At 38.7% G+C, this 17,442-nt stretch overlaps 1 protein-coding gene across 1 annotated transcript in view; it reads right to left on the reverse strand.

The window, feature by feature from the left end:
* RFTN1 (raftlin, lipid raft linker 1) overlaps window positions 1-17,442 on the reverse strand; it is an 885,191-nt gene that overhangs the window by 266,078 nt on the left and 601,671 nt on the right. The window lies entirely within an intron of this gene.

Genomic DNA, 17,442 nt, shown 5'->3' on the forward strand with positions numbered 1-17,442 from the left:
TACGCTATTGCCAAGCCACAAACATGTGTCTACTTAAAGGGACATGAAACCCAACAATTTTCTTTCATGATTTAGGTAGAGCATACAATTTTTTTATTTTTTTTTGCATAATAAATTTTTATTTGGGTTTTACATTATAACAATCAAAATAAACCACAATACAATCAGTATGTCCGGCTAGCTTCATTGAAATGAAAACATATAAGTAGCAACATTTACAGTGGCACAGCATAACGCTCGCTTCTTAATGGAGGTGATCCGGAAAAAGAAAAAGAACCACATCGGAAACCATTGGTGAAGAGTTCGATATTACAGACATTCAGTATTTTAAATGTAATCATGAGTTAACAATTGAGGTAATACCTAATATTAGAACTTTGAGAGGGTTTTGCAAAAGGAACAGCCCATTCCCCTAAGTGAGCACAATACAAAAAATACAAAATGGACTAGAGGGGAGAAGCGGATATCATTCCGGATTTGCCAAAATCCAAAAAATAAAAGAGAGCAATCTGGATTTCCCAATTAGAGGATAAGCTTATATGAAATATATTAACATGTATAGTAGTGGAATTACACTATGGCAGTTTACTAGTACCCCCATTATCGTAAAGAAACCTAAGTTAGTTTTCTATCACTCTTAATCTTGTATACTCTGGAAGGACAGGTATGTAAGTCATGGGATAGGGAAGGACGGGTAGGTTACGAAAGGAAGAAAAAAACAACAACAAAAAACACACACACAACTAGATAGAAAAAGAGAATTAATGCCTCTCCCTCTCCCTTCCTACCACCCCCACCCCCTGGGTCCTCCACAAGCCACCTCCGCGTATGAGGTCTCACTGCCATCCATCAATTTAGTAAGTTAGGCTCACCCACCCCCCACCCCCCACCCCTGGCTCAAGGCTTTGTCTCCAGAGTTCCCAGCTCATACAGTGCAGGTCAATTTTATTATTAGCAGCAAATATAGGGTTTTCCATAGATTCTATATGTGACATAATTTTTAGGACTTGGGTCCACTCAGGGCCCTTGGGCTGACGCCAAAACCCTAGCTATAGGCAGTTTGACTGCTGTGAACAAATAGACACAAAGATTAAGAATATGTACCGGAGTATTATCTGGGAACATATGAAAGAGTCCCTTTTGGGGGTTATGCCCCCATTGTAAGAACATACAATTTTAAACAACTTTCCTGTTTACTTCTATTATCAAATTTGCTTCATTCTCTTGGCTTCATTCTCTGAACACATGAGTGAGCCAATGACAATCGGTATATATATATATATATATATATATATATATATATATTCATATATATATACACAGCTACCAATCAGCAGCTAGAACCTAGGTTCTTTGTTGCTCCTAAGCTTATCTAGATAAATGTTTTGGCAAAGGATAACAAGAGAAGAAAGCAAATTAAAATATAGAAGTCAATTGGAAAGTTGTTCAAAATTGTATGCTCTGTCTAAATCATGAATGCCTCATTAGGACTTTACTGTCTTTTTAAAAGACCACTAAATGCAGGAGAATTGAATAACTGATAAATACAGAATAAAAAGCCAATGCAGCAGCACTTACTTTGATTTTGAAATGAGCAGTGGAACATTTTCTGGCAAATTTAATTCAATTCAATTTCTATATTATATTATAAAACTTTATAAAAGAATCCACTACATATTTCATTGATCATGGGCGTAACACTTAAAAACCCTTAAGAATAAGGCCAATAAGTATCAGACCATCATGCTTTGCTCATCTTAGCATTTTTTTTTCTCTTTGTACATTTTCCATACAATGCAATTTTTTGGTGACTCCTAGACAATTTTCCGCATTATCTAATGAAACATCAGACCCTGGGAAATGTTATTTATTTAAAAACAACAAAACATTGATATCCCTGGTGGGGAGTGAGTGTGAGTTCAATTTACTCCATGTACTGCTCTAACAGGGGCACTGATCACTGTTAAATATAAGATATTCAATAAGAAACCTATGCAGTTTGCGCCTGGTTTACAAATAGCTATTAGCCATTCATAAGTACGTTAGTAGAAAAATGCATCATTTAGAGAAAAATATAAAAAAAATGTAGTTAAGTGGATATTATAAACCAAAACTGACACTGGCTCTAATTCATTAGAATATGTCATATTTGTATCACTGGCAATAGCTTACTATGTTGTCCCTGTAAAAACGCATAGGTAAATTACTGCTTGGGAGCCACAAGCATTGCCGCTCCTAAGCAGGAAATAGCCGCTTCTTATTGGCTCACTGGATGTGTCCAATGCTTGGGCCTCATGAGCAGGCCTTTACCTATCTGCTATTTTTGCATTAGGATGTCCCTAATTGATTGTTTTATCATTATATTTTTTATGTGAGCAGCGTGTGAATATATACTTCAGTCCTAGAGAAAAATTCAGCTACACAGAGCATGACAATAGTTACTGTACTATACAAATGATTGTGGGTGCTTTTAACATAAACTGTTTGCATTAATATCCCTCCCCTAGGTACTGAACAAGTTAAGAACAAGCCCTGGCTCCTGCTTCAAACATAACAACATCATTTACTGTTTTTAAATGGGTTTCCTTTGAGAATAATGAGGTATAAATATATAACCTAGATATGTCACGTGCTTTATGTCTGTAGGTTTCTCAGTGTTGTTCTTGACGTCACCATCCCCCACACGTCTACTAGAAACAAATCATAGAGTATGCTAAGGGGATTCCCCTGCCCACAGCAGACTTTAGTATTAAATAAAAAGAAAAGAAGAAAACAAAGTCATTTATATACCAGTGATTAACCAGTGCATTGCAAAACATCTGCATACAAAATGTTTAAAAGCATTTCAAATTATCATTTTGTTAGCAAACTTTACATTGGTTTGCAGTCCAGGGGCAAACCCCTTGCAAGGCCTATTGAGTTTTGTTTATCTTATCACTGCAGTGTGCAGTTGGGGACATATATAAATGATTACATGATGCAAAAATCAAGCAATCACTGATTGGTGGCTACTCACGTCTCTTGTCATTGGCTCACCATATGTTCAGCTAGCTCCCAGTAGTGCTTTGCTGCTCTGGAGCAGACTAACTATATGCAGTGGTTACCTCCCAACATTTGTGTATCAGCATTTGGATAATGGTGAACAAGCCACACACACAAACTAAGGTCCTTACTCGATTGAGTGCCTAAGGGTATTTTCCCTATCCGGAGGTCTTACCTTGCTCCATTTGGAGGATATGTTCATCACCCTATACGGATAAGGGGATATCAGCTCTACTGTGGATATCTATTTTGTCTCACCCTGCCACCATTAAGATATCGTCCTTCCAGCATACCGACTGCTGTTAAAGGTCAGCCTGCTCGTTTGCACTTTTTTTCACTAAGAGTGCCATCACCCTTGTGAGTACCTGTTCACCATATGTTGCACATTGCTTCACCTCTAGTTGAGATTACTACACCATGAGGGGTTTCTTTTTGTTTTGACTTCTTAGATTCACTGACTCACCATCGGCTTCAAGAAAAGCTGCCTCCACGTGAACTTTTATATATGTACTTATACTCTCATGGGAATTTGTCCTTTTTTTATTTTTCTAAAAATATATACACATTTTTCATTGCTTTATAAAATTGGTCACAAATTGTTTATCAGACTTTTTGCATTAACTGCCTTTTTTATTTTCCGTTATTTTTCTCAGTTTGATACACTTACCTTTGTTTTATATAATTGTATATCCATATATTCACTGTTCACTAGAACCTTTATCACCTTTTATGCTTTATGTGCAAATACTAGTCTATATTTATTTAAAACAAATAATATTATTTTTCTGATTGCAGTACTGTACTATCTTTCTGATGGTACTATGTAAGAATGATATAAAATTACCTTTAGGTTGCATGTATAAGCTGTATAATGACATGTAAATATTGCTTAAATGACATAAGATATTAGGGCATATTACAAGTGGAGTCTTATTTATTGCTTTTGCTCACGCGCAAACCCCGCCAGAAGTAAACTTTTAATGTGTTCGGTTTAGCACAAGTATTACAAGTTAAAAATAAAATATTTGCTTGCAAGTGAAAGCTCAGGACTTCGGATATCGCAATTACTCTAACTTCTCCCCATAGACTTCAATGGGGAAAAAAACGAACACTTACCGCTTGTGCGCTAACCCGAAACAGTGTTAGACCAACTGTGCTAACCCAAAGGTAGTTATGAATATTTTACATTCCAAGGTTCTTCACATAGAAGGAAATGTTATATTTATTTAAAATCTAATGTATTTTTTGTTAAAGGGACAGTCTACACCAGAATTGTTATTGTTTCAAAAGATAGATAATCCCTTTATTACCCATGCCCCAGTTTTGCATAACCACACAGTTATAATAATATACTTTTAACCTCTGTGATTATCTTGTATCTAAGCCTCTGCAAACTGCCCCTTTATTTCAGTTCTTTTGACAGACTTGCAGTCTAGCCAATCAGTGCCTGCTCCCAGATAACTTCACGTGCACAAGCACAGTGTTATCTATATGAAATACATGAACTAACACCCTCTAGTGGTGAAAAACTGTTAAAATGCATTCTGAAAAGAGGTGGCCTTCAAATCTAAGAAATTAGCATATGAACCTCCTAGGTTAAGCTTTCAACTAAGAATGCCAAGAGAACTAAGCAAAATTGGTGATAAAAGTAAATTGGAAAATTGTTTAAAATTACATGCTCTGAACCGCCATAGTGAAAGGAAGCAAAACAGAGGAGCTCCGCACACCAAGAGCTACAAAACTGTTTTAAAACAGGATTGGTTTGCCTAAAAAAACAACATATTTGAGTGTGGCTGCCCCACTGGACATTGGGATCAATTTGAGGTCCAAGGTAAAACGGACGCTACACTCTTGCGGATATACAGCGGTGGGGAGAGGCCGACGCTTAACCGCTGGCCAGAGCTGCACTGGGCCATCCGGAGGGTCGGGGCTCCGCTCCGGAGGCTTGCTGCCGTGGACCTGCTGCCCATCTAGGTTCTTTGAGACCCGAGCCGACAGAAGCCCAGCACAGCCTAAACCACCGGAGGGCTAGGTCAGTGGAGGACACTTATTGCCCTGCTCGCCAGGCACAGCTTCAGAGGGCCGGGGCTCCGCTCCAGAGCGTTGTGCAATAAATACACAGGAACCACCGGACTATCAGTCCCTGTCCCAGCCATTTAGTACAACTAAGGGACAATAGGAAAATCAAGGTGAAAGACAAAGCGGTCACTCTGGAAAGAAAGTGGTGTGAAAGGAGGCCATCTTCGTTTTGGGGCCAAAAAAAAAAAAAAGGGAACAAGCCGTTACAGATATTATCAACGGCGGTCTGCAAGATACAGGTTTGGCTGCCACACAACACATATAGGCTCCGGTTTGTCGAGCAGGGCCTAACGAATCTGGTAAGAGATTATTTTTATCACTTTTTAGTCTGCCAGGTGTATTAATCTTCAGAAAAAAAGGAGAGACATTACAATATTTTGTGTTTGGGCTGAGTTCTTTTGGGACATTAGATCTGCAATTCACATCGCACTACCACTGTGCCTTACATACTTCATAAGAGACATTAGCCTAATAACATTTCAACCACAAAAACGTTGCTACTAAAGAAACTAGGCCGAGTCACTCATTACAGATAGGCCCATAAACCAGATTGAGTTGATACAATTTAATGCCTACAAACACCCTCAGACTAGGCCCTAATTGGAGACTTTAATTCTCTACAAAAGCTTCTCTATCACCAACGTTACATGAAGTTAGTGTTTTTTCTATAAAAGATATTCAGCCTCTCTGCTCCACCGTGGGGAAAGGAGATTGGATTCCTGTCTTGGATCCTAAGTGACATACTGTGGGATCTGAGATACAAGTGGGTATCTATCAGCTGAATAATCTAGTCTGCTGAACTAAAATAATTAGAGGACTATGGGTAGGAGATCAACCATGCTGACAAGAGAAATGTCCCCATAGGTCCTGCTTATTGGATTCCAAGGTGTTAGATAGGCTTTGATACACAGAGGCCTGTATATGTTTATATGAATATTATTCAGTTAATGCCCGGCAAGTGGGTACGCGGTGTTTCACATTTGACCGAACTTCCTCCCTGTTATAACTCAATCCTCAGACAATGAAAGGGAAAAATCAGTTAGTCAGAGACTGTTTATCTAAAGCACAAGCAAAGAAGAAGGCCATGCTTCAATATAAAACAGCGTCTCAAGAAGGAGATGTCTCAGACACTATGTTGGACATTAGCACAGAAGATCAGGCACAACCCCCAGCTAAGAACTTAGTTCAGCAGATTAAGGAAGTACTTCACATAGAACTGAAGGCCGCAATTCAGGATTTAGGGGGCGATATAAAAGAAATAAGTCAGAGAACCTCTGATTTGGAAGACAAAATGGGAGAAATCATTGAAGAAATCCCAAACATCCACAGCTCTATGCAAACTCAAAATGACAAGATAGAACAATTAGAATCACAACTTGAAGATCTAGAAAATAGATCTAGGAGGTCTAACGTCAGGCTCAGGAACCTCCCAGAGTCTTATGATAAACTTAATGATGTCCTTCTCCGAATTCTGCAACATCTATTGCCAGAAGTTGAAGAGAGCTTTTTCCTGATCGACAGAATTCACAGAGCCCTCAACAAAAATCCCAAATACACCTAGGGATGTTATCCTTAAGTTTCATTATTATACTACCAAAGATCAACTCTTACAGGTAACCAGAATGCAACAAAATATAGAACTTGAGGGACATAAACTTCAATTTTTTGCTGACCTCTCTCCTATTACCTTACGAAAGAGAAGAGAACTTAAGCCAGTAACTATGGCCCTCATGAAAGCACAAGTTAAATACCGATGGTCATTCCCTTTCAGACTTGTTTTTTTCTACAACAAAACTACATACTCCTGCACATCCATTGAGGAAGGTACAGATTTACTTTGTCGACTACACTTGTCAGGTGTGGACACTCCTACGCCATTGCCACCTAGACTGCCTAGGAAACAAATGCAACAGACGTGGAGTAAAGTTTCTAGAGGTCCAGACTCACATAATAGAGCCAGAGATACTTCAGGAGCAGAAATAGCCCAGAAAATCCAGGCTGCAACTGATAGATGAAGAGACTTGACTCGTATGAGTCAAAAATCTCAAGTTAGACGCTTATAAGAAAAGTTTGTCATTTAAAGGAGACAAAAAGAAAGAAAAAAATCTCAAGTTGGACGCTTATAAGAAAAAGTTGTCTCTTTTTTTTTTTTTCCTTACTCTCTTTAAACATGGAGATCTGCTGCTGATTTGCTTCAATTTAGAGGGTCCATGATCTGTTTATAGAATATGGGACTTACACAGGATGCAGGATGAGGAGGGGAGGTACCTGATAATCGATAGAGAATAATAATAAAAAAAAAAGAAAAAAAAAATATTTTGAAATATATAGTTGTTGGAGCCCTCTACCTCGGAGTTATAGAATAGGGTCACCATTGCAGTAGGTAGACAGCTACCCCCGTTGGAGTTAGCTCACATAAGCCTATAGGTTGGGCTGCAATATTTACATAAGTGTTTGATATAATCCCTAACCATAGGAAAGGGAGAAGATAGCTATAGATTAAGCTTAATATAGGAGACCAACGTAGTTAGGGCTCAAGATAAGATTGCCCCATTGAGGGAACCTAGTGGAGTCCCATAGGCTTAATCTTAGTGAATTCCATACCCCTTGCAGCTAAATACAGGATCTTAGCATTATATGATTAAAATATAATGGCAGGTTTTCTAAAAAAGTTTATCTATATTTCTATCTCTCTAACTTTTCTTTATTCTTCTCTGAGCACTCGTGGGACTCTAATAGAAGAAAGATGGTGGCGGATCTTAGAAGACGGGAGCAAGATGACCCGAGAATATAAGTACTTCAGATATCGTATGGTGTGGGGTTGGTACAACAATGGTGTAGTATTTATTTGCTTAACAAAACGTACTCAATATGTCGTTTAAAATAATTACACATAATGTCAGAGGGCTCCATTCACATATTAAACGGAAAAAAGCTATTGCAGATTATAAAAGTAAACAGGCACACATCATAATGCTACAGGAGACCCATTTCACCTCTACACAACACCCAAAATGCTGGGACTCGGCTTTTCCAATTCAGTATCACTCTTTTGGCCACAAAAAAAAGAGAGGGGTTTCTATTATTTTATATGCATCACTGAACTTCCAAGAAGAGGAGGTAATTAGAGACTCTGAGGGTAGGTTTATAATACTAAGGGGAAAAATACACGGTAATTTGATTGTATTAGGGAACATATACGCCCCAAATGAAAATCAGGGACACTTTATGGCCAAAATCAGTAAGATATTGACGACCTGGATAAAATATAAAATTATTTTGGGAATAGACTTTAATCTGACACTTAATGACAAAATTGATAGATCCCCCCCGTAAGTACCCCCCCCAAAAAAAAGATTTTAAGCGACTTTATACTGGACCATAACTTGTTAGATATTTGGAGACTGCACAATCTGGGAGTTAAAAATTATACATATTTCTCGGCGGCACATAATTCTTTTTTCAGGATAGATTATCTTTTTGCTAGCCAAATCCTATGTCCGCTAACCACACACACGCCAACATAACACAAACCAGCTGGTCTGACCACTCTATTGTGGAAATCTCGATAAAGGGATTTTTTGACCCCTCTAGAGACAGATCCTGGTCCTTAGACACATCACTTTTAAGAGATGAAATAATATGTCAGAAATTAACTCAGCAAATTCGAAACTTTTTGGTCAGAAAATAAAAACAACTCCCAATCCCTTATTTATCTGGGGAGCGTTTAAGGCTTTTTTGAGGGGATTCTTAATTCAAGAAAAAGCAAACCTAAACAAACAAAAGAAAAAGATGATAGAGGACAAAAGGAAAGAGATTGAAAATAAATCTCAATAGACGAATAAGAATGACTAGAAGCACCAATCTAACTAGACTAATAGCAACAAAAAAGGGAGAATTAGATAAGTTACTCGATGAAGAAGCGTTAGCTTCTCTAAGGATTATTGATGCACAATACTTTATTTATGCCAATAAGCCTGACCGCATGCTAGCCAGGAAGATAAGGAACATTACTAGATCATCTTCTATTCCCCAGATTCAGACTACATCAGGGTCTACTACTAATGACCCCTTGCAGATTGCTAATTCTTTTGCCGATTTTTATCAGTCCCTATATGGCTTGTCAAGAAATCAGACAGACTCTAGAAAGAGTAAAATACAAGAGTTTTTAAGAGAATGTCGTCTCCCTAAGCTAGAACAAATTGAGCTAAACCAGTTAAATGCCCCAATTACAGCTCAGGAAATTATCATTGCAATTAAACAACTTAAAAGCAATAAAGCTCCTGGACCTGATGGGTATTCAGGTACCTTTTACAAAAAATTCTCGATGGATCTGGTTCCCCATTTGCTGGAGTCATTTAACTATATAATGGAGGGGGGTAGTATCCCTACTGAATTATTAATGGCTCGAATATGCGTGGTCCCTAAACCAAGTAGAGACAAATTTCACTGTAAAAACTATAGGCCAATATCACTCATAAATTTGGATCTTAAGCTCCTTACTAAAATAATGGCCACTAGACTAAACATACACATATCTAAACTAATTTCAAATGACCAGGTGGGGTTTATTACTGGGAGGGAGGCTTCTGATAACATACGCAGGGTCATTGATTTGATCGACTATGCATCAAAGGAAAAAGTGCCTTCTCTGTTCCTATCTCTGGATGCAGAGAAGGCATTTGACCGAATTCATTGGGATTATATGTTTGAAACTCTGGCGCAGTTTGGGATTTCAGGCTACTTTATTAAAGCAATACAAGCCATTTACAGTAATCCATCAGCTTATCTTAGAGTAGCAGGGTACCAATCCAAAAGAATATTTATTCATAATGGCACCAGACAGGGGTGCCCATTGTCGCCCCTGTTATTTGCTATATGCATTGAGCCCTTAGCCGCTAGCATAAGACACCAAAGAGACATTACCGGTATAAAAGTAGTTAAAACGGAACACAAACTTTCCTTATTCGCCGATGATATCATACTCACGATTAGCAAACCATTATTGTCGTTACCAGTTTTGTATGAGCTTCTGTCACAGTTTAGCACCCTATCAGGATATAAAATCAATAATGACAAGTGTGAGGCGATTGAGGTCCATCTCCCTAGCCATACCAAAAAATTGCTAGAAATTAATTTTAATTTCAAGTGGGCCACTCAAGCGATTAAATACCTCAGAGTTCTAATCCCATATAACTTGAAAGAGCTATATAAACTTAATTATCCCCCGCTATATAAACACATACATAATGAAATGAAAACCTGGAGCACATATAAAATCTAATTTTATGGGAAAATGGATGTCAGTAAGATGGTAATACTTCCAAAACTACTATATTTATTTAGATCACTGACTATTGATATTCCTCCCAGAGATCTTAAAATGGTCCAAAAAAATATCTTTTTATTTATCTGGGCTAATAAAAAAGCGAGAATAAATCGAAGCACCCTCCTGAAACCCAAATTAGAAGGCGGATTGGGAGTACCTGACCTCCAAGTTTATTTTAACGCTGCTAGATTAGCCCAGATGGCGCTCCTACATAATTCTGGTAGCGAACTAGCATGGGTTCATTTAGAGAGAGATATGTTAAACCTTAACCCAGTTTATCAGATGTTTTGGACACTTAAAAAGGACAGACCAGGTCTTTGGACGAAATACACCTCATTAGCACACACTCTGGGAATTTGGGATAAACTACAAAAAATATATAATTTAATTCCGGAAGGGTCACTTCTTACACCATTGTGGATAGCCTCAAGTAGTCGCAGCAGCCAAGCTAATGTAATATGGGCCAATAAAAGTTTATACAGAATTGCTGACACATTACGAAATTCTGAGTGCATCACGTTCCAGCAATATAATGATATCTTGCCCTCCACACCACACTCCTGGTTCCATTATCTCCAACTAAAAACTAAGATAGACGAAGTCTGCAGATCAAGAGTCTCAAATAGTCCTACATTATTCAAGAAAGTCTGTAACTCTACCTCCAGAATTAGGGGTACTATTTCTAGCCTATATAAATTCCTGTTCACGAAGCAAAGCTCAGAGAAGCTATACTTTATTAAAAAATGGGAAAATGAGATTAACCTCTCTAGAAATACAGGAGAATGGGCTACCATAATCCAAAAGGGCCTGGCTTGCTCTATTAGCGCAAACTTAAAAGAAAATTATATTAAAGCGACATATAGGTGGTATAACTATCCAAGCAGATTTAAATATTATCAGTCAGATACAAACATAGTTAGACCAGCACAATGTCATCGAGGATGTCAAGCAGAAGGTACCTATGCTCATATGTGGTGGGAGTGCCACGAAAGTACTAAAATTTGGGAAGCCACCTCTGAGCTACTTAGTAAGATCTTTAACAGACGAATTACATTAACTATTAAACAAGCTCTTTTGCATTTCCCGATTGAGGGGCTTAATAGGCAATCATTAAAATTAGTGGGTATAATATGCACTGCTGTCAGAACAGTAATTGCAAAATTCTGGAAAACTACAGTTCCCCACTATGATATTATAATAAACAAAATGAAATATTATTACCAAATGGAGACTATAGCATCTTCTTTGTTAGACAAGAGACAGGAATTCCTTAAAGTATGGGAGGAATGGATAGTTTGGGAAGACTCTATGAGAATGCAAACGAGAAGGGCGGTAGGAGGTAGGGAATGCTAGGAAGGCGGACTTGGTAGATAGAAACTCCCACGAGTGCTTTATTCATACTTCTTTTTCTCTTGTCTCTTCTCTTCTTTCTTATCTTTTCTTATTCTTTCTCTTCTATTTTTTCTTTTTTCTAATTAAGAGTGTTATTCGATAAAATGGAAAGCTTCCTTTATTTTAACCTATGGAAACTGTATGACTAGCTTGTATAGTCTCTATATGAAGGCGGAATATGCCATAACACTGTTTGCTATATTTTGAAACATTGGCTAATATTATTCTCTGCACTGTGCTATAATGCAAGTGTTGATGTCATTTATCTGTTGATTTGGAAGATTTCAATAAAAAATATTTTCACGTAAAATTACATGCTCTATCTGAATCATGAAAGTTTATTTTGGCCTAGACTGTCCCTTTAATATTAATATATATATATATATATATATATATATATATATATATACACACACACACACATATACACACACCTGTACACATCTCTCTCTCTCTCATACACACACATATTTAGACATGTATATGTATGTATAAATACATTATAGCCCTTTCCATTCAAATACCTTGCCATATTTATTTTTAATAGTATATAAATTATTTTTATCAGATAGTGTATATATGAGTGTAACACTATTTTAATGTATGTATTATGTGCTTGATGCAACTTCTTTTAGCCCTAACCCTTTACGCAAGGTCTTCAGTCGCACTAACCCACAAGTGCAAATTTAGTTTGCGCTCATGCGGTCGCGTTTACTATCAACTTGTAAGACGAGTGCAAATTAGTACAGACGCAGTATTTTACGCACATGCTAACATTACCGTGCCACTTGTAATCTAGTCCATTGTTGTTTATACTTGGTTCCATCCACTCTCCAAACTGTCCCATTTTATAGATGCAAATATTCCAAGTCCAAACTATTCCAAAATCGAAAAATTGTCCGGTCCCAAGCAGTTTGGATAAAGGGTTTTCTACCTATATGGTATAATTATTGCCTTTTTCCACATCTATACTTTATGAAATGTGAAGACTTAATATCCACGTTCTATGCTGTGAGACTTCTATTAAATGTTTTGAATACACTGAAGTATAAAAAACTGTGATGCACAAAACACTTGTATAAAAAAATTAATCTAATCACTAAGCCCCCAACCTAACACCCCCTAAGGTAACCCCAATTACATAAAATAAAAAGACTATTTTTGTAATAAATAAATTAAAAAGTACCAAAATAAAAAAATACTAACTTAAAATTAAAATAAAAAAACCTAACATTACATATAAAAAACCTAAGATTAAATTAAAATAAAAAACTCTAATATTACAAAAAATAATCTAAAATTACAGAACAAATAAAAAAAATTATCCAAAATAAAAAAATTAAACCTAATCCAATACCCCTCTAAAAATAAAAACAAACTCTTTGCTTATCTGATAAATGTATTTCTTTCCGGATACGGTAAGTCCGCGGGATCATCAATTACTGTTGGGAATATAACTCCTGACAAGCAGGAGGAGGCAAAGAACACCACAGCAAAGCTGTTAAGTATCACTTCCCTTCCCGCAATCCCTAGTCATTCGACCGAAGGAAAAGGAGAGAAAGGAAATAAGACAAGGTGTAGAGGTGCCTGAGGTTGAGATAAAAAAAAAACTGTCTTAAATAACGGGCGGGGCTGTGGACTCAGGTAATCAGGTATGCATAAATTCTGTTTTCTTTCCTAAGATACGGTGAGTCCACTGGATCATCAATTACTGTTGGGAATCGATACCTAAGCACACAGATGATTAGGGAGGGACAAGACAGGGAACCTAAAAAGAAGGCACCACTGCTTGAAGAACCTTTCTCCCAAAAGTCGCAGCCTTGCAAATCTGATCTACGGAGGCCTCATTCTTGAAGGCCCAAGAAGAAGAAACAGCCCTAGTGGAGTGAGCTGTGATTCTCTCAGGGGGCTGCTGTCCAGCAGTCTCATATGCCAAACGAATAATACTTCTCAACCAGAGAGAAAGAGAAGAAGCAGTAGCTTTCTGACCTTTGCATTTCCCAGGAAAGCAAACAAACAATGCAGAAGACTGACGAAAATTCTTAGTTGCTTGCAAATAGAATTTAAGAGCCTGAACATCTAAGTTGTCAAACAAACGTTCCTTATAAGAAGGATTAGGACAGAAAGAAGGAACAACGATTTCCTGATATTTCTATCCAAAACAACTTTAGGAACAAAACCGAAACTTGGTACGAAGAACTGCCTTATCTGCATGAAACATGAGATAAGGCGAATCACACTGCAAAGCTGAGAGTTCCAAGATTCTCAGAAGAGATAACAGTAAGAAACAAAATCTTCCAAGATAACAACTTAATATCTATGGAATGCATTGGCTCAAACAGAGTCTGTTGCAAAACTTTAAGAACAAAGTTAAGACTCCAAGGTGGAGCAACAGATTTAAACACAGGCCTGATTCTGACCAATGCCTGACAAAAGGATTGCACATCTGGCACGTCCGCCAGACGCTTGTGCAACAAAATAGATAGGGCAGAAATCTGACCCTTCAGAGTACTGACAGATAGACCCTTCTCCAGACCTTCCTAGAGAAAAGACAAAATTCTTGGGATGCTGGCCAAACTCCAAGAATATCCCTTAGACTCGCAGCAATAAAGATATTTACGCCATATCTTATGGTAAATCTTTCTAGCGACAGGTTTACGAGTCTGAATCATGGTCTCAATGACCGACTCGGAAAAACCACGCTTGGCTAAAATCAAGTGTTCAATCTCCAAGCAGTCAGCTTCAGAGAAATGAGAATTGGATGAAGGGCCCCTGAAGTAGAAGGTCCTTCTTCAGGGTAGGTCTCCACGGGGTTAGAGACGACATTTCCACTAGATCTGCATACCAGAAGGCTATAAAAATCAGTGACGCTCTCTCTCCTGCTTGATCCAAGCAATGGCTCGTGAAAGGAGGGAAAATGGAGGAAACAGATATGCCAACCTGAAGTTCCAAGGAACTGACAAAGCATCTATCAGAAAGGCCTGAGGATCTCTTGACCTTGAACCGTACTTTGGGAGCTTGGAGTTCTGATGAGACGCCATTTGGTTGTTAAACTGGAGAACACTTCCGGATGGAGTTCCCACTCCCCGGGATGGAAAGTCTGTATGCTCAGGAAATCCGCTTCCCAATTGTCCACTCCTGGAATGTGGATGGCGGATAGAAAGTGATTGTTAGCCTCCGCCCACTGAATGATTTGCGCCACCTCCTTCATGGCTAAGGAACTCCAAGTTTCCCCCTGGCGGTTGATGTAAGCCACTGAGGTTATGTTGTACGACTGGAACCTGATAAATCAAGCTAAAGCCAGTTGAGGCCAAGCCATCAAGACATTGAAGATCGCTCTCAACTCCAATATGTTTATGGGGAGAGCAGATTCCCCCTGAGACCAAAGTCCCTGCGCCTTCAACGAGTCCCAGACTACTCCCCAGTCCATCAGGCTGACGTCCATGGTCACAAACACCCATGAGGGTCTCTGAAAGCATGTCCCCTGGGACAGATGTTCTTGAGACAGCCACCACAGCAGAGAGTCCCTTTTCGACTGATCGAGAACTATCCTCTGAGACAGGTCTTCATAATCCCCGTTCCATTGACTGAGCATGCATAACTGAAGAGCGCTCAAATGGAATTGAGCAAAGGGAACTATGTCCATGGAAGCCACCATCAAGTCAATTACCTCATACATTGGGCCACTGATGGCCGTACCGCAGACTGTAGAGATAGGCAAAAGGAAAGAATCTTGGCTCTTCTGACCTCCATCAGAAATATTTTTATTGATAGTGAATCTATAATGGTTCCTAAGAAGACCACCGTTGTAGCCGGAACAAGGGAACTTTTCTCCAAATTCACCTTCCACCCGTGGGAACGAAGAAAAGACAACAAGATCTCTGTGTGAGATTTTGATAGTTGAAAATATGGTGCCACTGCAATTCCCCAGGACCGAATTACTGCCAACAGAGCTCCCAGAACCTTTGAGAAAATTCTGGGAGCTGTGGCAAGTCCAAATGGGAGCGCTACAAATTTAAAGTGTTTGTCCAGATAGGCAAATCTCAGAAATCTGTGATGATACCTGTGAATGCGAACATGCAGGTACGCATACTTCAGATCTATGGTCATCATGAAGTGACCCTTTAAACTAGAGGGAGAATGGAACGGATAGTTTCCATCTTGAAGGACGGTACTCTGAGATATTTGTTGAGGAACTTTAGATCTAGAATAGGCCTGAAAGCTCCCTCTTTTTTGGTCACCACGAACAGGTTGTAATAGAACCCAAGACCCTGTTCCTGTATTAGAACTGGAATTATCACTCCCAGGAGGGCAAGATCCTGAACACATTTTTAAGAATACCTCTCTTTTTATCTGGTCTACAGATAATCTTGAGAGGTGGAATCTGACCCTGGGAGGAAAGGTCTTGAATTTTAACTTGTAATCCTGGGATACTATGTACACAGCCCACGGGTCTGGGACATCTCGTTCCCATGCTTGAAAGTACTGAGAGAGTGTGCCCCCCACATGATCCAATCCCGGATCGGGGCAAGCCCTTCATGCTGACTTAGATTCAGCTGTGGGTTTCTTAGATTGCTTCCCCTTGTTCCAAGACTGACTGGGCTTCCAAGAAGCTTAGACTGATCCTGCTTGGTAGAGGAGGGGAAGACTTACCTCTGAAGCTACGAAAGGAATGAAAATTACTCTGATGTCCTTTCTATTTGTTCTTCTTATCTTGAGACAGAAAAGAACCTTTACCATCCGTGATATCCAAAATAATTTCTGCCAACCCCGGCCAAAACAAGGTCTTTGCCTTGTAAGGAATCACCAAAAGTTTAGATTTAGATGAAACATACGCTGACCAGGATTTCAGCCATAGGGCTCTACGCGCCAAAATTGCGAAACCAGATATTTTGGCGCCCAACTTAATGACCTTCAAAAAAGTGTCAGTAACAAAGGAATTGGCTAACTCTCCTCCAACGGAGTCTCTGTTTGGAGGCAAAGCATCAAGCCAATAAACTGCCGCACTTGTCACTGTAGCAATACACACCGCCGGTTGCCATTGTAAACCCTGATGAATATACATCTTCTTTAAGAAAGCCTCCAGCTTCTTGTCCATAGGGTCCTTGAAAGAGCAACTATCCTTAATGGGAATAGTAGTCCTCTTGGCCAGTGTAGAAATTGCCCCTTCCACATTGGGGACCGTCTGCCAAGACTACTTAATGGACTTCAGAAACTGTGAGTAGATTTCCTAGGGTTATTGTTAGGTTTTCTTTTGGGTGTTTTTTTTAGGGCTTTTTTATTTTAATGGGCAGTAAAAGAGCTGAATGCCCTTTTAAGGCAAATGTGCACGCAATGGATAGCTTAGGTTTTTTTAGACTTAGTTATTTTTTATTTTGGGGGGTTGGTTGGGTGAGGTGGTTTACTGTTAGGGGGGACTTTGTAATTTTTTTTAACTCAGGGCAATGCCCTACAAAAGGCTCTTTTAAGGGCTATTGGTAGTTTATTGTTAGGTTAGGGGGTGGTTTTATTTTGGGGGGCTTTTGTTTTTATAGGGCTATTAGATTAGGTGTAATTTTTATTATTTTGGATAATTTTGTTTATTTTTTGTAATCTTAGTG

The sequence above is a fragment of the Bombina bombina genome, chromosome 5, assembly GCF_027579735.1.
Source record: "Bombina bombina isolate aBomBom1 chromosome 5, aBomBom1.pri, whole genome shotgun sequence".
NCBI lineage: Eukaryota > Metazoa > Chordata > Amphibia > Anura > Bombinatoridae > Bombina > Bombina bombina.